Here is a 24,142-nt window from a genome sequence, read left to right on the forward strand (position 1 = left end):
ATTGGAAACACCATCAAAACCAGAAGAGATTTTATTCTTGAGAGAATGTACGACCCTCTTAATTTAAGAAGTCAAAGTTGGCAGTACATTCATATGATGTAATTTTATGAGAGTCACTTGTTCAACACTGCTCTTTCTCTTGAACTGTTGGCCCCTATGCTTTCTACTATGTTTAAGAAATGATTATTAAGTACAATTGCTACTTGTGACTTGTAACTTACAACCCTTCCATTCAATTCACTAGTAACGTTATCCTCTTCTGTGGTTGGTATTCCTGTCTCTTGCTTCACTGTATTCCATATTGCCTTAATGCTGTTGTCAGATGTACTGATTTCTGACATTATGTGCATGTTTCTTGATTTTTTAATAACCTTTCTCAGTAATTTTGAGTAGTTCTTGTAGTGCACAACTACTGCAGGGTCTCTACTTGTTCTCGCCAGAAGATACGTTTCCTTTTCCTTTCACAAGATAGTTTAATCCCCTTAGTGATCCATGGTTTTTTTACATGGCTGTTAAATATCCCTTCTGATTACCTTATGCGGAAAGCTATTTTCAAATACTGGTATGAATTTATCATGGAATAGATTACATTTTATTTTGGCATTTGGTTCTTTATGAATTTCATCCCAGGTTGCTTCCTGTAAACCAATCTTAAAAACATTTGCCCTGTAATCATTAATGATTCTGACTGACTTCCACTGAGGTGTATCCACACTGTAAGGCACTATGTAATTTATCCTGAATATCTGTGCATCATGATCAGAGAGAGCATTTGTTATTGGGTAAAGAAAACATTATCAGTTAGGGACCTACTGTCGTTGTCCACCCGTGTTGGAAAGTTAACTACTGAGAGCAAATTGTAGGATCAAAATAAGATTTCAGATCATTTTTCCTATCAGAATACTTTAGAAAATCTACATTAAAGTCACCACAGACTGCTTGCTGATATCTGACAGACAGCACAGTAAGGAATCCAGGTTCCTCATAAATATTCAAAATCCCAGTGGGGATCTATATACTGTTACAATTAAAAGTTAACTGTTTTTCAACATTATTTCGCGAGCACACACTTCTATGTGCTAATCACCACAAAATCTACTTGTGTCAATGCTTTTGAACTTGTGTTCTGTCTCATTATATGCAACAACTCCTTTTCCCATATTAGTTCTGCATGAGTAAGCTGCTAGACTGTAATCTTTTATATGTAACTTATCTAGCCCTGTGGTTATGTGGTGCTCAGACAGGCACAGGATGTCTATTTTTTCATCTAAAACAAAATTGTTAAGGCTTTTGTGGCCACTTGTTGACTGCCTATTGGCTTCTGTCTCGAGTTCTTCGGCCGACGTTCATCTATTGATTTTACTGACGTTTCGTCAGCACGAGTGGCTGGTATTGTCAAAGCTTCACCCTCCATTGCCGGTGGTGAACGGGAGCCGAGCTCGCGGCCGCAGACTGTATGTACCTGGCGCACCAACGTCCGAGGGCTTCTCCTCGGTCATTTCCGGTGCGGTTCTCCTCTTGCTACGTATGACGGTCGTTCGCTGCAGTACGGGAAGCCAGGATCCGTTTACCTTAAGGTTTCCCTCTTTCTTGTGTAAACTGTTCGCGTGTTTCTGTATTTCTACAGCTTCTCTGAACAAGCGCGTGTGATAGTGCTTCTCTGCAGCCAGAACTTCCGTGTCGGCGAATTTTATTACGTGGTCGGTCTCACTCACTGTGTGCTCTGCCACGGCCGATTTCTCCACCTGCCCCAACCTGCAATTTCGTTTATGTTCTTTGATCCTGGTGTTGATTGATCGTCCAGTCATTGCGACATAAACTTTTCCGCATGTGCATGGTATATGGTATATTCCCGACATTGCAAGTAGGTCTCTTTCCTCCTTTGTCGATCTAAGGAGCTCTTTGATCTTCCTCGTCGGTTTGAAAACCGTCTTTACGCCGTGTTTGCGCAATATACGGCCGATTCTGTCCGTCACTCTGGGAATGTATGGCAGAAAGGCCGTATCCGACATTTCTTTTTCTGATTCCTCACTTCGCCGATTGTTTGGCTCTCATACACTTCTAATATAACTCTCTAAATTTTGCAAGTAGGCAAGTAGCTCTTCTACCTTATTACTCAATAAGGAATAAGGTGGAATAAGTTAACCTTACTTTTCTGTACATTCTTGTGGGGATCTTCTGTTGTAGTGACTTCTTTCAAAACAGGGTGCCTGAAACTTGATTCTAATCTAAAAAAGAAAAAGGTGCCCCTCTGACACCAGTAACCACCGGGATGTAGCATATATCCTGGAAAAAGTTCAGCCAACCTATCTTTCCCTCTCCTATTCAGGTGCAGCCCATGTATAGTATAACCCCATCCCCCAATTGTAGCAACGGACACTGCAATCATATGAGAACTAATTTTAGTCGCAGCAAGGTGCTCAACTCAGCTTTCAGCAGTATTAACTCAGGGCTGGTCATGGTGCTGCAGGACCTCCACCAGCTCACATTTGTGTGTGTAGTTGTTACTAGTATTTTATCCAGGTCACCCCTAATGCTGTAATTACTGTTCTCAGCGAGGCTATTTCCTACTCCACCAACTATAATATCCTGATTATCTTTGCCAAAAATTTGCACAGTTTTCCTGTGTCCTCTGTTACTTGGCTTCACAATACTTGTGACCTGGTACGCTGCTCCTATCTTTTCCGGCACCATCTGGCCTCCACCCCTCCCGTGGCTACTACCTAGCGGCAAAAATCTTTTCTTCCCACTCTCTTTTGGTACCGACCTACACTGAGTTTCTTGGCTACAAGCCTGCTGCACCCTGCTGTAATCTACGGCTGTATGACGCTATTCCCCTCCTACTTTAGATAACAAGCCAAATTTATTCGATATTGATAGCTTGAATGTAGAAGAGGTTGACGAGCTGTTCCCTTTTCGACCATTACTTTTTATATTTATCTAGTTCCCACGATCTTTTTCCCCCTTCTGTCTATCTAATTCCAATTTCGCGTGATCTGATTCAGCCTGAAGGACACAAATCCTGATCAGATATTCTCTTGTCTTTTTTGCAGAGTCTACAGTTCCATGGGAGAGCCTCATTGAGCTTTCCATTCAGTTCCCCACTACAATTACCACAGTGAAATTCCATCGCACAATCTACACAATCTACACATACCAGCTCCTCTCTGGCTATCTTACGGCAACATCCACACTTATCACGCTTTGCAAGACAGAATACACGCTTAAAGACAGAATTAAATCACTTAACACGCTTCACACGACGCGAATGTTCATTATTTATGAACAGCAAAATTGGACCTACCGTTTAACGCTTCAGGTGTTTTATAAAACGTAGAAAATTATTTAATTTCACTTACAGCACGAAAATAGCACTCACCTAAATTCAGTATCGGTCAAATAACTTAATCATAACCGAATGTACTTTACTGTACGCACACTGTATGTAAACAAAAGACTACTTCGAAAGTTTCTAAATAAAATAATTTTGCACAGTTTATGTGACGAGACAAACTAAAACAAAGAACTGTTTTGTGTCTAGACAAGACAGCCTACACACAATGAGAGGAAGCCGAAAGGCACGCGTTTAGCTCACGCAGGCAAGAGATAGGTCTGTAACAGGATACGTAATGAATGCTATAAAGAAAAGTACGTAGCTCCTGGAATACTTAACTTTAATCCATCCATTTGGTACATCGCTCTTGACGAGACAAGTGAGACTCTTTAGATGCAAGCTATGTAAGGCTAATGGCGCCTTGCTAGGTCGTAGCCATTGACTTAGCTGAAGGCTATTCTAACTATCTGCTCCGCAAATGAGCGAGGCTTCGTCAGTGTGCATCGCTAGCTGCGTCGTCCGTACAACTGGGGCGAGTGCTAGTACGTCTCTCGAGACATGCCGTGTGGTGGCGCTCGGTCTGCTATCACTGAAAGTGGCGACACGCGGGTCCGACATGTACTAATGGACCGCGGCCGATTTAAAGCTACCACCTAGCAAGTGTGGTGTCTGGCGGTGACACCACATTCCTCCCCCGCAAATCGGCGAACGGTCGTGTTATAAGGCTTCCGCCCGCCGTGGGGAGGACCCCATGTTGACGTATGCGATGAGGTGGGGAGCCTAACAACAGGCGAGGCTTTACCACCCGCACCCTGCCATTCGGTCCGAGAGGAGCTAGGAAACGCCTGAAAACCTAGTCCAGGGTGCACGTCAACATACGGTGTATGCGCCCTTAGAGATACAGGAGGGCCCGAAGGGTCGACCTCCATTGCGTCGGGGCACCCGACGGGCGAAGACGACATCTGGTCCGGAGTGGGCAAAAGTTCCATGGCGGAGGACATCTGGTCACGGGAAGCGATCGGCGCCGCGTGACGCAGGGAGGCGCCAGGCGGTTGCAGCGACGCGTCCACTGCGGGCGGCGCCGGCGGGAGAACAGGCGGCGGCGGCGGCGCGTCGCCATGGGGCAAAATGGAAGACAGCGTCGTTAACACTTGGGGATGAGGCGAGCCAGTAGATGGGTCCCCAGGGCGCTGACCGGACGGCACCGTCGCTGAAAGCAGACGGGGAGCGGCAGAACCCGTGCGACGACAGAGGCGCAGCTGAGTGAGATGCCGACGCACCTCACCAGAGGCCCCCAAAACCAAATACATCGCGCGGCCGAGGCAGCGAAGAATGCGCCCTGCGAGCCAACGCCGTGAACCTCGATAGTTGCGATAGAATACAACGTCGCCTGGAGCCAAAGCAGGTGGCTGCAGCTGCACAGGAACCTGATGCGGCGGATGCAGCAAAGACATCAAGGTTCGATGAGGACGACCGTGGAGCCACTCAGCCGGCGAGCGACCATCTCGGGGCTGAGAGCGATACGAAGACAGAAAGAGCAACAACGCGTCCTCCCGCGAATGCGACTCTTTCAACTTCAACATCTGTGACTTAAAAGTCCGGACCAATCTTTCAGCGGCACCGTTCGACTGAGGCGAAAACGGCGCGGAAGTCAGATTTTGAATACCATTGGCCTTGCAGAATGACTGAAATTCTGCGGACATGAATTGTGGGCCATTGTCGGAAACAATAGTCTGTGGAAGACCTTCAATGCAAAAAATAGCAGACAACGCTTTGATGGTGGCAATCACTAGTTGTGGATTCACTGTTGCCTTGAAGTCCATGCAAAGTCTCAATTTTCCGGAAGGTTTTGGCAAAATCACTAAGGGTGATGCCCAGAGAGAAGCCTGCACACGTTCAATCACACCTTGTGATTCTAAATCGTGTAATGTTCTTGCTACCTCATCACGCAATGCGTGGGGAACATTGCGCACTCTGAAAAATTTCGGTTGCGTTTTTACTTTCAGTTCCAAATGTGCTTCATAGTTCTTAGCGCAACCAAGGCCCAGTGCAAAAATGTTTGCAAATTCTTCACATAGACTAGAAACACTGGCTGAAGGCACAGTCTCGTTCACTGATAGTACCTGATTGACTATAGACATGTTAAACAATTGAAATAAATCTAAACCAAACAAGTTCACTGCAGTAGAAGAACGAAGAACGTAAAATGACACAAGTTTTGTTTGTCCCTTGTATGTGGCAAGAAGGCTGCACTGTCCTAACACAGGGATATTCTGTCCTGAATATGTAGTTAACTTAACATTTGCGGAATGCAATGGAGGTGTGCCCAGTTGTTTGTACGTGTCGTGATTGATCAATGAAACTGCAGCTCCGGTATCGAGCTGGAATGGTATCACTTTGCCTTCAGAGTCCAAGTCTACAAAAAGTTTAATGTCCTGCTGACGACAAGAGCGACTGTCTCGTGCAATTTGAACTGATACAGGTACAGAAGCACTTGCGACCTCACGGGATTTCCCTCGACGTCGACGCACACGTTTTGTGGGACGAACACAGTCACTGTTAGAGAAAGGGACACTGGACGGAGTGGAATTAACTACATGAATGTCCATGGGCGAAGGTTCACGAGCCTGATTATTCTTGGTTCGATTCCGGCGCGAAGCAAAGGGCCTGGAATGGTTGTGATTGGCCGATCGGAGCTTTTTCTGGCAAACACTTTGAACATATCCTTTCTTATTACAGTAAAAGCAAATAGCTCGGCGTGACAGGCAATGTTCACACGAATGTCTAGTCGCACACCGCGGGCATGATTGCACTGCATTTGCTCGCTTACGCGGCACACGTGGAGAGCTAGGCGGCAGCTGCGCGGACGAGCGCGAGGGCTATTTATCGTTCCGTGCAGCGCGCCCGGCGGGCCGGGTAATATGACACACGGCCGGCGAAGTATCAAATGATTCCTGTGCAAAGTCAAGTGTGTCTTGCCTATCTAATATGTCTATCACTTGTTGAAGGGAGGGATTGACTAGTTTCAAAATCTGTTCCCGTATGCGAACATCAGAAACGTTCTGTGCAATTGCATCACGCACCATTGTATCTGAATAAGGGAGTCCACATTCACACTCAAAAGCACAATCCCTAGTAAGACCTTGCAATGTGGCAATCCACTCCCTGTTAGTCTGACCGGCCGTACGTTTTGTACGAAAGAACGTATACCTTTTTGCAACTACATTGACTGTTTCTTTGAAATAGGCATCTAACGCCGACAAAATTTCTTCGTAGGACAGAGTCGCTACGTCGCGTCGGGGAAACAATTTCACTATCACACGGTACGTTTGCACTCCTACACACGCCAATAAATGAGGCTGCCGCTCGTTACCTTGAATTCTGTAGGCGGCGAGATGAAATCCAAATTGGCGTGACCACTCCGTCCATGTTTCCACGTCCGCTTGAAAATTACGGAATGGGGGTGCAACTGCGTGTTGTGGCTGCGGTAGCGATGAAGCGGCGGCGGCCGCATCGGTTTGCAGTGCACGTTGACCCTGGACGAGCTGTCCAAGGGCATCCAATAAGGCCTGCGTCTGCTGATTCTGCAAGCGATAAAATTCGGACAGTACATCTGGAGATTGTGGCGAAGCCATGACAAGTAAATTAGAGCAATACGAACGCGAAATCCTCTTGTGAGCCTCGTCGCCAAAATGATGTGTCTAGACAAGACAGCCTAGACACAATGAGAGGAAGCCGAAAGGCACGCGTTTAGCTCACGCAGGCAAGAGATAGGTCTGTAACAGGATACGTAATGAATGCTATAAAGAAAAGTACGTAGCTCCTGGAATACTTAACTTTAATCCATCCTTTTGGTACATCGCTCTTAGATACAAGCTATGTAAGGCTAATGGCGCCTTGCTAGGTCGTAGCCATTGACTTAGCTGAAGGCTATTCTATCTGCTCTGCAAATGAGCGAGGCTTCGTCAGTGTGCATCGCTAGCTACGTCGTCCATACAACTGGGGCGAGTGCTAGTACGTCTCTCGAGACCTGCCATGTGGTGGCGCTCGGTCTGCTATCACTGAAAGTGGCGACACGCGGGTCCGACATGTGATAATGGACCGCGGCCGATTTAAAGCTACCACCTAGCAAGTGTGGTGTCTGGCGGTGACACCACAAACTGCGTCTACACTAGATGAACTTTTCACTTATTTCTGAGCTGGACTAACAACACAAACTGCACTGGCTGACCGGAGTGGTCGAGCGGTTTTAGGCACTACAGTCTGGAGCCGCGCTACCGCTACGGTCGCAGGTTCGAATACTGCCTCGGGCATGGATGTGTGTGATGTCCTTAGGTTAGTTAGGTTTAAGTAGTTCTAAGTTCTACGGGACTGATGACCTCAGCAGTTAAGTCCCATAGTGCTCAGAGCCATTTGAACCATTTGAGCAAACTGCACTTTACTCAAACAATCCGGTAACTGGCAGTATATCGAAAATGTAAACAAATCTTAGGCCAAAGTTCACATCTATGAAATATTTTCTTTTTCCAAAGAATACGCAAATAAAAACGAAACCTTCAATTGATGGCTTACAATAGGTACTAATTTACTTATTTATGATAGAATATTGCCTTAATTAATAGTTGCTACACAAAAACCCACTTATCTCTACGCGAGCTCTGAACGTCAACCAAAGAACCTGTTAGCATCAAACACAGACTGAATAGAACGCGTAGATTTTTTATGCACTGCACAGTGATTGGACAATTAAGTAAAACTGTAACTGCACAGTGAACAGCGGACATACTGTTGTTGCAAAGAGGCTGAACAGCTAGTAAAAAGACATCTGGAACTTTGCGGGCGTGAAGTGTTTTGCAGTTGAACTCATGTGAAACCCTGCAGCACAGGCCAGGTCAAACATCGCTCGAACTCTGGGGAGAGTTGGGCATAGGGGTGAGGAGTGAAATGAATGCTATCATTGGGCACCTGTAGAACAGGATAATTCAGTGCAGCGATAGTCTGACAAAGACGGTTTCCCGCCTTGGAACGTGCCCTTCTCGTGACCGCCGCTGCCATCAGTAGTTCAGTAGCTACATTCCTACAAAGCCTTTCTGCATATTGCAAATGGAACACCCAGCTTCCTGTAGCTCAAGTACATGGCCTCGTTCAAACTCACTGAGGTGTTGATAATGGCGTATTTGTTACCTTAAAGGAAGTCTTGACTAACATCAACTCACCGCGTCCAATCTCAAAGGAAACTAACGTTCACGGCCGTTTCAGCGTATATTTAAGGGAAACGTGATTTGCATCACCATTGTGACGTGGCGCTCTTATGCGACAGGCGCGGAATTTGGAAGCATATCATGTTTCAGATGCACAAACACGCTTACCAACTTTCGTTTCTGACACACAGCTACTTCTTAACGTTGCAGTTTTTTTCCGGTAGAGTATGTGACAGTGAGTGTTGGTCTCCTGCGTTGACAGGACCACACTGGGCGCACATATTCCCCCGTGTGAGTTAACGAGCATTGCGCTCTCATTTAAATATATAGCCGAAAGAATCAGCCTCCAGGAATTGTGAAACGAACCCTGTCGTCCAGGGCCGGAAGCCAAAAAGGGCGCAGATTGCCCACGAGATAGGGAAACTCAAAGGCGTCTATTGTCTATTGAGGCCTAAGTGCTGTAGTATGCCAGTGAAGCAGACGAGAACCTACCTCATAGGGAAACCCAGTAGAAGGCCTTTGTGGCCAAGGAGACGTAACAGTGTTAAATATTGTTTTCAGGCCGTTCCTATACAGCCATCTTAATAGTAGAATGACAATTATGACAATGTGGACCTGAAGACAACCTTCACCCCGTCCCCAAGGCCTCCAGACCACCCGGGAGAATTGAACCCGGGTCCCTTCACTCAGTAATCTATAGCGCGACCGCGCAGCTACTGAGGCGGGCATACCGGTTGGTTGGGTTAGTTGTATGGTTAGTAACACGAGAAGACAGTGCCTACCAGTAATTTGAATACGTTTTGCGCAGCTGTTAATTCTGCTCCTTAGAAGTCCATTGATTCGAAACAGCTTCACGCATGGCACGTGGCAGATATCTCGTGAACAGAATCCCGAACGTGTACTATTCGCTAGAGATCGATAGATTTCACTCAACACTTTATGCTGCGAATTTTTTGCTATTGAATATGCATATTCATGAGAAACTGTGTGTTGTTAAGTGTTGCCGAGTAAAGGAATGAATCATCTGCTCCAAAGGCGTAAGGATGCATATAAAAATCTAGGGTTTCATTCCTACAGATTAACTCAGTTCCTAGAGAGCGACATGGTGGGCTTTGTATATTCCATCAAATGTAGCCCTCCTCCCACCCCCAACCTCTTCTCTCTCTCTCACACACACACACACACACACACACACACACACACACACACACACACACACACACACACCAACAAACAAACACACACACACACACACACTACCTTACTAAAGTCACTCTTTCGACTTATGTTCGATGAATGCAATTCGCGCTGATTTCTCACCGTGTCAAATTAGTCTATAGCAAAAAGTAAAGCTGTATGGCGCCGTTGGCTGGGATATCCCGAGGGCAGGTTTAGCCGCCTCAATAGAAGGGTTATTCTGCCCTTTGCATACAATGGCATCTTTTCTTCGCAAAGCGTGAGAGTTAGGTATTTAAGTGTACCTGATAAGTGTCAATGACTGTCATGGGTGTGTGTAAAAATAGTTTCATGTTTACGTTGGATGATGGAGAAGGTGAAGTGACATGCTGGTACACTGCCTACGCCTCATGGAGAGCATGGAAGGGGCCCCCGAGCTTAACGTCCCTATCCGATGGACGTGTCACCATGAACACTATCACTTACCATCATTCTTGAGGCAGTGCGTAGGGCAGTGGTGTGCAACCTTCCTTCGACCATTACGTTTGAGTGCAGTTAGATATTAGCTAATAAACACGCCCTCCGCTCTCCCCATGGTCTGTTGCCATTCTCTCCCTCCCCCCCCCCCCCCCCCCCCCCACACACACACACACATCCCTCCCACCTTATCACCAACTTTAGCACCTAACTAAACTGTCGAATTAAAGGATTTTCTTGAAACACTTTTATTTTAAAATGATGAAAGATGAATGAGGCGGGGGGAGAGGTGTTAGAATGAATGACGAAGGAATTCATGGTGCATCGCAAGTGTTACTCACAACTTCCCAGATAAAAAAGCCACTATCCACAGCGATGGTAGATGTTTTTTGCAAAACATACTTCCTCTGCATTACTCCTCTCTGTTGCGGCACTTGCTGGACCTGCACACGCAACCCCATTTAAAATCAACCAAGTTAAAATGTATGCACTGTACTTACTGCTCGCAAATCACTTGACTGCTGCACACCCTGCTTCTGAACTGGCAGAAATTGGAAGAATTCAGGCTATTAATGCTTTGTGTCTGACCACAGTCACTAATAGTAACAGTAATAATTATAATAATAATAATACAGTACTATAAAAGCCCTTGCGGAGTTACTGCTGTGTCGTATTGTCAATTCATTTACCAGTTTCGAAGCGAGTAATGAAGCAGTTTTTGGACTATTGCAAGTACTATCTACAACTTGGAGAAGATATTTTCTTGATGCATTTAGCATTTGTAACGTATATGACTCACTTTTTTCGTCATCGATATACAGGACAAAGCACAGCATATGTGTGTAGTGGGTGGACTGTGTGAGGAACGTGTAACCTCCACTACTAATTGAGAAAATGAAATTATTGATAACTTTCAAAACTGTAATAATAGTAATGATCTTTTGAAAATAATTTAGTTTCCTGACGAAAACAGAATCGAATCCTTTAGTTTTTTAACCCTCATAAAATTTCATTTTGCCTCTCAGAGGGTAATTACTCCCAGGTTGGGAGCCACTGTCATACTGCCGGAAGGCCTGGTGATCAGAAATTTTACGCCACCTTCCATCCGCACCTTTGTCGTGTCGGGCGGTTACTCACTGGCTACGCCCGATATTTCTTGACTGCACTGATTTGACGAGAACCGCTGTATTCAACGAGACAAGGCCGTTGGCAGTTATAGTTACTCTTCAGTATAAACATACCCTTGGTGAGGACAGTATCCCGGTGATACACTATCAATCAAGACACTGGAGTGTCCACTGAAAACGTTCTCTCAAGTGAGGAGTGACCAGCCGTACAGTCGTGGACAGTCGCCCCTAATGCGTTGATGGAACTGGGTGCAAATGGTTCAAATGGCTCTGAGCACTATGGGACTTAACATCTGCGGTTATCAGTCCCCTAGAACTTAAAACTACTTAAACATAACTAACCTAAGGACATCGCGCACGTCTATGCCCGAGGCAGGATTCGAATCTGCGACCGTAGCGGTCACGCGGTTCCAGACTGAAGCGCCTAGAACCGCTCGGCCACACCGGCCGGCATGAAACTTGCTGTCGGCAATAATTTATTAAAGCTCTTTCCAGAGTCGACATAGTAACTGATGTGTTCGCAGTTCCATTACATCTAGTACATTACATCCCCCCTCGTAGTTTCTGTCCGTCCTCGACTTAATCCACTGAGCGGAAAATTTTTGGTCGGAAATTATCAGCACAGTCTGCAAAAAGCAAGACGAATATCTAGGAAACTAGCAGGGCCTCACGTGAAATGAAGCTGCTAGTGGTTCTCCATTCTGCTCGTCCTCGATACCACACTCTCCAGTGTTACTTATAAGACATTCCATAAAACTAAAGAACATTGTTCGTCACTATGCGAAACGTTGCGCCTCAGACTACTAGTTAGAACGTCACAAGCTGCTGAAGAGGGCAGGGAACATCTCAGGCATAGTACCAGATCAGAAGGATCAGGTATCCGTAAGTGATTAACAACAAGAAAATAACGTTAATAACCCTAATGAGCTCTGTGTGTGTGTGTGTGTGTGTGTGTGTATGTGTGTGTGTGTGTGTGTGTGTGTTTGCTTTTCATGGGGCTAATCATAATCAGTGTTGCTTTTTTCTTTATGTTCATTAACAGTGTTCCTTCTCATTCCAAGTTTCCTCAACACAAAGCTCATTATTAACAGAAATGTAATATAACTTAACGTTATTGGTGAATCTAATTACAAAAAATGAAGCACGAGCTACGAATGACGTATGTAGCCCTATGCAGTGGGATTTAGGTCGCGAAGACGCAATCGGTAGTCGAACAACGAGACCGTCCAAACGCGTGGCCAGTATTATATTACCGCACTACCGCACCCGGTAATAAGCTGCACTAACGACCCCCCTAACGAGGGAATATCGAACAGCTTGTACCCGCATAATTACAGCTGTTCTGGAATCAGAATCCCAGGTGGACAACAAGGCCCAGAGCCACCTTATTTCATTTGTAGCAGCTAAATGAGATTTAGTAACAGCAGACACCATAGACTCCATTTCCTCGAGCGGTCACACACTATGCTGAATAAATCAGTAGTTCTTCTCACACACATTCAGAAATTCTTCCTTGATAGACTTATAAGTAAAATACTGACTAATTACTTGTTGGTACGTAAACTCTGTGTTATTGGAGCAACAGCTTAACAGATATGAAATCCGTCGCAGCTTAACTTAGTATTCACAAAATCTATTATAGGTTTTTTGTGTATTTTTCTGTCTTATTAATTGCTTTCATATTTGAGCAAATGCCGACTATTTTCGAATATGTTTGTTCAGTTTCAAACCATTACCTACGTTAAATTTGAAATAGGTATAAAGTATACGAATCTTTTCTAGCATTATGTTGAAATCACACTAGTTTATAAGAGTGGTTACAACATACCCCAGTCTTTTCCACTTGATGAACGAAATAATTTCCCTGTATAATTGGCTCTAAGCACTATGGGACTTAACATCTGAGGTCATCAGACCCCTAGACTAAGAACTACTTAAACCTAACTAACTTAAGGACATCACACACATCCATGACCGAGGCATGATTCGAACCTGCGACTGTAGCAGCCACGTGCTTCCGGACTGAAGCGCCTAGAACCGCTCGGCCACTCGGCCGGTCTCCCTGTATAACGTTTATGCACTGACCACGTGACAAAGACTTCCGTATATTATAACCACTGTGACATGAACATCAAGTGCTTAAAAACTGTTTACGTAATTTAATATTGGCATTTTACATTTTTACTGATAAAAATAAAGTGAAGTCGTATGGAATTGTTGGCTGGGAGGCTCCGAAGGGCAGGATCAGCCGCCTAAATTAGAAATGTTTTTCTGTCCTCCGCGCAGCGGTATCTATCCTTCGCTGATCGTGAGAGTTGTGTGTTTAAGCAATGCGTGTATGCGTAGTGTAGCATCATGATTGTGTTCGATAATTATGAGAGAAGGGAAAGGGTTAGAACCTGGTACCGTCACGTAGCCAACTCCTTCCCAATAACATCAGAGAGGCCACCAACCCTAACGTCACTATCCAACGGACGAATCACCATCAGCTGTCACATGTTCTCACTTCTTGAGACACTGTGGAGAGGTTTGCAATTTATTCCAGGACGTATGCGCGAATTCTGGTGATGAGAAACTTTACACCGACACCCCCACCTCCTCTCTCCCGGAGAGGCAAAGGGAAAGCAGCCGACAGCACGTGGCGTACCCAGGCGGTTACCATCGAAGTACTGGCCACGCCCAAAGTTGCTTAACTTCAGCGATCTAACGAGAACCGATGTAATCAACGAAGTAAGTCTGTTGGCGGATTTTGACTAACGGTCTGCTTTTAACGTAGGTAATGTTTTGGAAATGAACAAATTCATTCTAAGCTATTAACTTAAATGTGAGGGCAACCACGACATAAAGAAACCAAAACTTAAGCCGCTGGTCCTTCCGCCAATGCAGTAGTGGAATTTCACGTATAGTGTGTTAGGCAAAACTGTTGTAGTTGTTGTAACGTGCTCCTCAAGCAAATTAACAATTATTTCGAGATACTTCCAGTCAGTGCGACATACGCTTTTCGTTTCCTGTAAGTGCCAGTTCATTGAGTGAAATTAAATAATACTGCAAGGGTACAGAGAGGAACCTTAGCGACAATGAATCGCATCTGATATTCTCAATCCATGTTGAATGACCAGCCGTCACTAATAATGGATTATTCCCACATACAGAGCTGCTTTTTTTGGTCATCAGTCTACTGACTGGTTTGATGCGGCCCGCCACGAATTCCTTTCCTGTGCTAACCTCTTCATCTCAGAGTAGCACTTGCAACCTACGTTCTCAATTATTTGCTTGACGTATTCCAATCTCTGTCTTCCTCTACAGTTTTTGCCCTCTACAGCTCCCTCTAGTACCATGGAAGTCATTCCCTCATATCTTAGCAGATGTCCTATCATCCTGTCCCTTCTCCTTATCAGTGTTTTCCACATATTCCTTTCCTCTCCGATTCTGCGTAGAACCTCCTCATTCCTTACCTTATCAGTCCACCTAATTTTCAACATTCGTCTATAGCACCACATCTCAAATGCTTCGATTCTCTTCTGTTCCGGTTTTCCCACAGGCCATGTTTCACTACCATACAATGCTGTACTCCAGACGTACATCCTCAGAAATTTCTTCCTCAAATTAAGGCCGATATTTGATATTAGTAGACTTCTCTTGGCCAGAAATGCCTTTTTTGCCATAGCGAGTCTACTTTTGATGTCCTCCTTGCTCCGTCCGTCATTGGTTATTTTACTGCCTAGGCAGCAGAATTCCTTAACTTCATTGACTTCGTGACCATCAGTCCTGATGTTAAGTTTCTCGCTGTTCTCATTTCTACTACTTGTCATTACCTCCGTCTTTCTCCGATTTACTCTCCAACCATACTGTGTACTCATTAGACTATTCATTCCGTTCAGCAGATCATTTAATTCTTCTTCACTTTCACTCAGGATAGCAATCGTATCATTGATATCCTTTCACCTTGTATTTTAATTCCACTCCTGAACCTTTCTTTTATTTCCATCATTGCTTCCTCTATGTACAGATTGAAGAGTAGGGGCGAAAGGCTACAGCCTTGTCTTACACCCTTCTTAATACGAGCACTTCGTTCTTGATCGTCCACTCTTATTATTCCCTCTTGGTTATTGTATATATTGTGTATGACCCGTCTCTCCCTATAGCTTACCCCTACTTTTTTCAGAATCTCGAGCAGCTTGCACCATTTTATATTGTCGACCGCTTTTTCTAAGTCGACAAATCCTATGAAAGTGTCCTGATTTTTCTTTAGCCTTGCTTCCATTATTAGCCGTAACGTCAGAATTGCCTGTCTCGTCCCTTTACTTTTCCTAAAGCCAAACTAATCGTCACCTAGCGCATTCTCAATTTTCTTTTCCATTCTTCTGTATATTATTCTTGTAAGCAGCTTCGATGCATGAGCTGTTAAACTGATTGTGCGATAATTCTCGCACTTGTCAGCTCTTGCCGTCTTCGGAATCGTGTGGATGATGCTTTTCCGAAAGTCAGATGGTATGTCGCCAGACTCATATATTCTACACACCAACGTGAATAGTCGTTTTGTTGCCACTTCCCCCAATGATTTTAGAAATTCTAATGGAATGTTGTCTATCCCTTCTGCCTTATTGGACCGTAAGTCCTCCAAAGCTCTTTTAAATTCCGATTCTAATACTGGATCCCCTATCTTTTCTAAATCGACTCCTGTTTCTTCTTCTATCACATCAGACAATTCTTCACCCTCATAGAGGCTTTCAATGTATTCTTTCCACCTATCTGCTCTCTCCTCTGCATTTAACAGTGGAATTCCCGTTGCACTCTCAATGTTACCACCGTTGCTTTTAATGTCACCAAAGGTTGTTTTGACTTTCCTGTATGCTGAGTCTGTCCTTCCGACAATCATACCTTTTTCCATGTCTTCACATTTTTCTTGCAGCCATTTCGTCTTAGCTTCCCTGTACTTCCTATTTATTTCATTCCTCAGTGACTTGTATTTCTGTATTCCTGATTTTCCCGGAACATGTTTGTACTTCCCCCTTTCATCATTCAACTGAAGTATTTCTTCTGTTACCCATGGTTTCTTCGCAGCTACCTTCTTTGTACCTATGTTTTCCTTCCCAACTTCTGTGATGGCCTTTTTTAGAGATGTCCATTCCTCTTCAACTGTACTGCCTACTGCGCTATTCCTTATTGCTGTATCTATAGCTTTAGAGAACTTCAAACATATCTCGTCATTCGTTAGTACTTCCGTATCCCACTTCTTTGCGTATTGATTCTTCCTGACTAATGTCTTGAACTTCAGCCTACTCTTCAATACTACTATATTGTGATCTGAGTCTATATCTGCTCCTGGGTACGCCTTACAATCCAGTATCTGATTTTGGAATCTCTGTCTGACCATGATGTAATCTTATTGAAATCTTCCCGTATCTCCCGGCCTTTTCCAAGTATACCTCCTCCTCTTGTGATTCTTGAACAGGGTATTCGCAATTACTAGCTGAAACTTGTTACAGAACTCAATTAGTCTTTCTCCTCTTTCATTCCTTGTCCCAAGCCCATATTCTCCTGTAACATTTTCTTCTACTCCTTCCCCTACAACTGCATTCCAGTCGCCCGTGACTATTAGATTTTCGTCCCCCTTTACATACTGCATTACCCTTTCAATATCCTCATACACTTTCTCTATCTGTTCATCTTCAGCTTGCGACGTCGGCATGTATACCTGAACTATCGTTGTCGGTGTTGGTCTGCTGTCGATTGTGATTACAACAACCCGGTCACTGAACTGTTCACAGTAACACACCCTCTTCCCTACCTTCCTATTCATAACGAATCCTACATCTGTTATACCATTTTCTGCTGCTGTTGATATTACCCAATACTCATCTGACCAGAAATCCTTGTCTTCCTTCCACTTCACTTCACTGACCCCTACTATATCTAGATTGAGCCTTTGGATTTCCCTTTTCAGATTTTCTAGTTTCCCTACCGCTTACAAAAGGAAGACTGCGAGGACGTGGTCAAGGGACGAAATTCAAAAAGTTGCCTGTATGCGTAACAGAATCTATACAGCTCGATTTTCAAATGTGACTTCTAATCCACCACTGTACGCACAGATCCATCAAATGGCAATTGTTCACTAAAAGACATGTAATACTTAGCGAAAAACCACTTACAAAAGACCAACAAATAGTTTCAGAGCGGACTTTACGAATATCCTTCGATCGACATACCAATCTTAAAGAGACGGTGAGGATAAAATTGGGATTGTAACAGAGACATGCCAGATTTAGTTCCTGCAAATCCCCGAACACGAGTAGCTGAATATTACAGTGTACTTTACATTTATTTGCTGACTTCGGATCGACAATGTCCAGGACCTATCGTAGAAGTCAGTTTCCTCATAAACTCTGGGTTTCCGGGTAATGTTCGTTTTAAATAAACATTCAATGCTGAGTAGATATGCGAGGCTCCTTAGTGATGTGAGGATACCAAGACGACACCAAAATACATCTCTTGGTTTAGGTGAATGTATCTCACGTCAGAAGAGTACGTGAAGGTGTTACATATCTCGGATTTTTGTTTTTTATTTTAACCGAGACAGGAGGATCATTGGCCATATCTTTCAAGGTGACAGTTCCTTCATTCACCGGGTTTAAACAATAACTTCTTGGCTTGAGAAACGTTCGGGATCAAACATGTGGCGTGACCTAGGAAGTTCTCAATTAAATACTCTCAGCGGCCGCGTGGGACAACGTGCGGGACCCCGGGAGTAGCGTCCATCTGCGTAAGCTGCAGCGGGAATGTCTGTATGCTGGTGTCTCCTACAGCCAGAGCATTGTCCATTCCGACACATAGCGATTAGCATCTCTGATCGAGACTCGTGGAAACATTATAAAACTATCTAGATCGCTTTTACACATGTTGCGTTCGTATTTAAATTCTAATTCAGTTCTCTTTGTAATGAACTGTGTGGTTCGTTTATATTGAGTTTATTATATCAGCAGCATAACTTTCAACTTATGTTTACTGTTCTACGTAGAGAGAGATAGAGAGTGGAAGGCATAGATTATCATCAGAGAAGGTGAAGCAATTTGCGAACCCACGGTTTACTTTGACGCAGTGTAAGTGGAAGTTTATACACAAGTGACTTCCGTGGTTCAGGGTGCAGTAGTCACGAACTTGCTTGTAAGTTAAGTTTGTTAGTGCCCTACACTGAATCATAACGTTGTGGACGTACAAATATTAAAAAATAAGTTGGTCAAGAAAGTAATTTCCTACAAAACAGCTTGTAACAACGTATATTGATGGCTTTCTTCTATTGGTGCAACATGTTTATTCCTGATTTTAGGACATCAGTACTATGTCATATGTTTCTACATTGCCGTACTATAATCAGCCGCATTGACTCTCAAGACTGAACTGTCTCACTGCATTCTAACTGTGACCATGACGCTGGCTGCGGCCAAAGTCGGAAACTTCAGTACTCTTCGCCTAGTTTATTCTCCTTCTCTTCTGTTTCCTACTGAAAAACGACTATGAGGTCAAGTATATCAATTACGTATCATGAAACGTTACGTAAATAGCAAGTGAATAGGTGTATACTTCCTACTCATGTGTGTGTCGACTACTTGGTAACCGGTAAGGGACTCAGATTTGATGCCAGAATAAGAACTAGAGACAAATTGGTTGTGTATATTGGTGGAAAGCTGAAAGAGAGTTGAGTCCGCAGCTCGTGGTCGTGCGGTAGCGTTCTCGCTTCCCACGCCCGGGTTCCCGGGTTCGATTCCCGGCGGGGTCGGGGATTTTCTCTGCCTCGTGATGACTGGGTGTTGTGTGATGTCCTTAGGTTAGTCAGGTTTAAGTAGTTCTAAGATCTAGGGGACTGATGACCACAGATGTTAAGTCCCATAGTGCTCAGAGCCATCTGAAAGAGAGTTGGGTTTTCATAGTATAGAATAGTGCTTAAGGCAATGAATGACAAAAGTACTTCTGAATCAAGTCTAAGATTCAAGTTTGCTGTAGAGTAAACATTATATTTTTATTATACTGGGTGATCAAAAAGTCAGTACAAATTTGAAAACTTAATAAACCACAGAATAATGTAGATAGAGAGGTAAAAATTGACACACATGCTTAGAATGACATGGGGTTTTATTAGAACCTAAAAAAAAAACACCCCATATTGCTAGACGCGTGAAAGATCTCTTGCGCGCGTCATTTGGTGATGATCGTGTGCTCAGCCGCCACTTTCGTCATGCTTGGCCTCCCAGGTCCCCAGACCTCAGTCCGTGCGATTATTGGCTTTGGGGTTACCTGAAGTCGCAAGTGTATCGTGATCGACTGACATCTCTAGGGATGCTGAAAAACAACATCCGACGCCAATGCCTCACCATAACTCCGGACATGCTTTACAGTGTTGTTCACAACATTATTCCTCTACTACAGCTATTGTTGAGGAATGATGGTGGACATATTGAGCATTTCCTGTAAAGAATATCATCTTTGCTTTGCCTTACTTTGTTATGCTAATTATTGCTATTCTGATCAGATAAAGCGTCATCTGTCGGACATTTTTTGAACGTTTGCATTTTTTTGGTTCTTATAAAACCCCATGTCATTCCAAGCATGTGTGTCAATTTGTACATCTCTATCTACATTATTCCGTGATTTATTCAGATTTCAAATTTATACTGACTTTTTGATCACCCAGTACATCTCATTATGTATCTAAGCTGAAATTACATTCGACCCGTTCCTGCTACAAGTCTCGAACGTATTTAGTGAAATTATTTTGATAATGAGTAGATTTTTTGAGATTTTAACGTAGTAGTACAATACGATGCTTCTATAATCAACCCCTGCGGTGGACAGATGGCTGTAATCTATGATGTATGATGGCAGGTGGCGGAAGGTTGAGATGGGATAGTAGGCCAGCGGAGGCCCAAAGAGACTCGGTTGCCCAAATGAATACCTTATTTTACTCGTACATTTATGTTACGTCGGTGCGGAGTAGTACCGCCCCCAGTAGAAGTCAGCATAGCTGGGTGACCGGCGGGATGCCAACCAGTGACCAGACAGTTGGCAGCATCGCGTGTGTCCAGCTTTGCTGACGCCTACGCAAAGTGTGTGGTATTTGACCCCACTGCGTGGGTCGCGCTACAAACACGTTGCATCAGTGGCACACAAAGATGGTCGGGCATCTTGCCAAGGTTGCCAGCTCTGCTATGAATGACTGTGTCCCAACGTCCATTGGCGCTTAGCGCCGCGACACGCACACCGCAATGGTACGAGGTGGCTGCCGTTCATGGGAAACGACCCACTGCACTCTAGGCAACGGTCTGACTTGGTGATGAAGTGAACCTGGGTTGGGAAGCTGCGCCGTGGCGTTAAGTCCAGAAGCTGGAATTGGTGCTGGACGCTGATACTCGTATTCGTGACGGTTACTGGTGGCTCTATATGGTCTCCTCTTCTGACTTAGCCCCAACGGACCGGTAGAACTGCAGGACTGCCAATGAAATTGCTTCCCAAATTACAGCTATTTATAGAATTGCACCTATTACTCCAACGCTCCGCTTCTAGTCACTTTCCCGGCAACACCCGTTTGTCTAAACATTGTCTAGGCTGCAAGAACTGTCTCTTAGCACTGCGCTAGCAGATTTCATTGACAGAGCCTGGCCCGTCTCGCAATAAGTCAACAGCTCTTACGCTACACTATATGATCAAAAGTATCCTGACACCCCAAAAAACATACGTTTTTCATATTAGGTGCAATTTGCTGCCACCTACTGCCAAGTACTCCATACCAGTGACCTCATAAGCCATTAGACATCGTGAGAGAGCAGAATGGGTCGCTCTGTGGAACTCACGGACTTCAAACGTGGTCAGGTGTGAACCGTGACGAAATTTCACGGTTTGTTCTCTGCGTTTCCTCTCTGCATTTCACCCTTTACTTTTGAAATTTCCGCTTCGCACTCTTTTATTTCCTTACCCTACCCAGAGGGCGCTGTGGCGTTGCTGCGGCCGGCTGCCTGCCGTGTTTCAGGGAGAGCGTCAGTGTGGAGGAGGAACTCCAATTGTGGACGTCTGGGAGCGTACAGGAGGCTACCCACTTTTGTTGATGTTTGGTGTGACTCGTGCCAGGTGTGATGCATCGTTAAGGCCGTGACAGCAGCCAATGTTACTGTCCTGGTCGCAGATGGATCAAAGGGGATGAGGACTGGTTGTTCATTGAAATTCGTATGCTAAGGATGTCGTCGGACTTAAAGTAAGACGTTTTGACCATTATTTTGTGTTATTTGCAAGCAACTGGGCATTCCGGCGTTAACAGTAATTCGGCGAAGATTATTAGTTTCATCGGTGTGTAAATGATTGAACAAGGAGCAGTTTATTTAATATTCACCTTATGCTCGTGTTCTGCGTGTGCTGTTTGCGAGAGTAAACTTGACTCTCATCTTTGTCTGTTGATTTTGAGAGCATCGCCAAATACTGGATCCAAGTAGTGACTTTCAATTAATTAGCTGGATTCTTCCTTTTCCTCGTCACGACGGGCGTTAAATGGCAATGTAGAATTGTACACCTTGCTGCCTCATTTGCGTGGCTTCAATAACACAGCCCAACCTGTTAACTACACTACTGACCATTAAAATTGCTACACCAAGAAGAAATGCAGATGATAAAAGGGTATTCATTGGACAAATATATTATACTGATTACATTTTCACGCAATTTGGGTGCATAGATCCTGAGAAATCAGTACCCAGAACAACCACCTCTGGCCGTAATAACAGCCTTGACACGCCTGGCCATTGAAACAAACAGTGCCTGGACGGCGTGTACAGGTACAGCTGCTCATTCAGCTTCAACACGATACCACACTTCATCAAGAGTAATGACTGGCGTATTGTGACGAGCCACTTGCTCGGCCACCATTGAGCAGACGTTTTCAACTGGTGAGTGATCTGGAGAATGTGCTGGCCAGGGCAGCAGTCAAACATTTTCTGTATCGAGAAAGGCCCGTACAGGACCTGCAACATGCGTTCGTGCATTATCCTGCTGAAATTTAGGCTTTCGCAGGAATCGAATGAAGGGTAGAGCCACGGGTCGTAACACATCTGAAATGGAACGTCCACTGTTCAAATTGCCGTTAATGCGAACAAGAGGTGACCGAGACGTGTAACCAACGGCACTCCATACCATCACGCCGGGTGATACGCCAGTATGGCCATGACGAATACACGCTTCCAATGTGCGTTCACCGCGATGTCGCCAGACACGGATGAGACCATGATGATGCAGCAAACAGAACCTGGATTCATCCGAAAAAATGACGTTTTGCCATTCGTGCACCCAGGTTCGTCGTTGAGTACTCCATCGCAGGCGCTCCTGTCTGTGATGCAGCGTCAAGGGTAACCGCAGCCATGGTCTCCGAGCTGATAGTCCATGCTGCTCCAAAGGTCGTCGAACTGTTCGTGCAGATGGTTGTTGTCTTGCAAACGTCCCCATCTGTTGACTCAGGGATCGAGACGTGACTGCACGATCCGTTACAGCCCTGCGGATAAGATGCCTGCCGTCTCGAGTGCTAGTGTTACGAGGCCGTTGGGATCCAGCACGGCGTTCCGTGTTACCCTCCTGAATCCACCGATTCCATATTGTGCTAACAGTCATTGGATCTCGACCAACGCGAGCAACAATGTCGTGATACATTGAACCGCAATCGTGATAGGCTACAACCCGACATTTATCAAAGTCGGAAACGTGATGGTACGCATTTCTCCTGCTTACACGAGGCATCACAACAACGTTTCACCAGGCAACGTCGGTCAACAGCTGTTTGTGTATGGGAAATCGGTTGGAAACTTTCCTCATGTCAGCACGTTGTAGGTGTCGCCACCAGCGCCTACGTTGTGTGAATGCTCTGAAAAGCTAATCGTTTGAATATCACAGCATCTTTCTCCTGTCGGTTACATTTCTCGTCTGTTGCACGTCACCTTCGTGGTGTAGCAGTTTTAATGGCCAGTAGTGTAATTAAGGCTTGTGGTAAAAAAAGCACTCCGGATTCGGGCCAGGAGTGGCCTACCGGGACCATCCGACCGCCGTGTCATCCTCAGAGGATGATGCGGATAGGAGGGACATGGGGTCAGCACACCGCTCTCCCAGTCGTTATGATGGTATTCTTGACCGAAGCCTCTACTATTCGGTCGAGTAGCTCCTCAATTGGCATCACGAGGTTGAGTGCACCCCGAAAAATGGCAACAGCGCATGGCGGCCTGGATGGTCACCCATCCAGGTGCCGACCACGCCCGACAGTGCTTAACTTCGGTGATCTCAAGGGAACCGGTGCATCCACTGCGGCAAGGCCGTTGCCAAGGCTTGTGGTAAACAAAGGTATTTAAGTATGTTGTTTTAAAATATTATTTGAAATATGTCAATGATGTATATTGCACTAGTTGATTCTGGGGTACGAACGGATGTGTTGGCACGTCTGCTATGTAAGGGAAGCCTGCTAGTTTTGATTACCGGGTGACCATGGTCCTTACTCGACGCTTGTCTTTCAGTACGCCACTATCCTGTTTAGCGTATGTTGCAGCTATTTTAAATTAATCACTGCTCAATAGCCCAACACAGTTTGTCGGCCGTCAGAAGCCGTGTTTGTGTTATTTATTCCTTTATTCTAGTCAATCTATAAGCATGCTATTCTTAATTTGTTACTCTAGGTAGCCATTAAGTTGCTATTTTTGGGGTGCTTAGATTGAGTGCGGCGCCTTTGAATACAGATTTGTCGATTTCCAATTTATTATTTTTCCACCAGTTTTTAGTTGTGGTTATTTCGTATATATATATATATATAT

General features: G+C 44.8%; 1 pseudogene; it reads right to left on the reverse strand.

Moving 5' to 3' along the window:
- Positions 1–23,540: 23,540 nt before the first annotated feature.
- On the reverse strand, positions 23,541–23,658 carry LOC124725823 (annotated as a pseudogene).
- Between the last annotated feature and the right edge of the window lie 484 nt (positions 23,659–24,142).

Source organism: Schistocerca piceifrons, chromosome 1 (genome assembly GCF_021461385.2).
Source record: "Schistocerca piceifrons isolate TAMUIC-IGC-003096 chromosome 1, iqSchPice1.1, whole genome shotgun sequence".
Lineage (NCBI taxonomy): Eukaryota > Metazoa > Arthropoda > Insecta > Orthoptera > Acrididae > Schistocerca > Schistocerca piceifrons.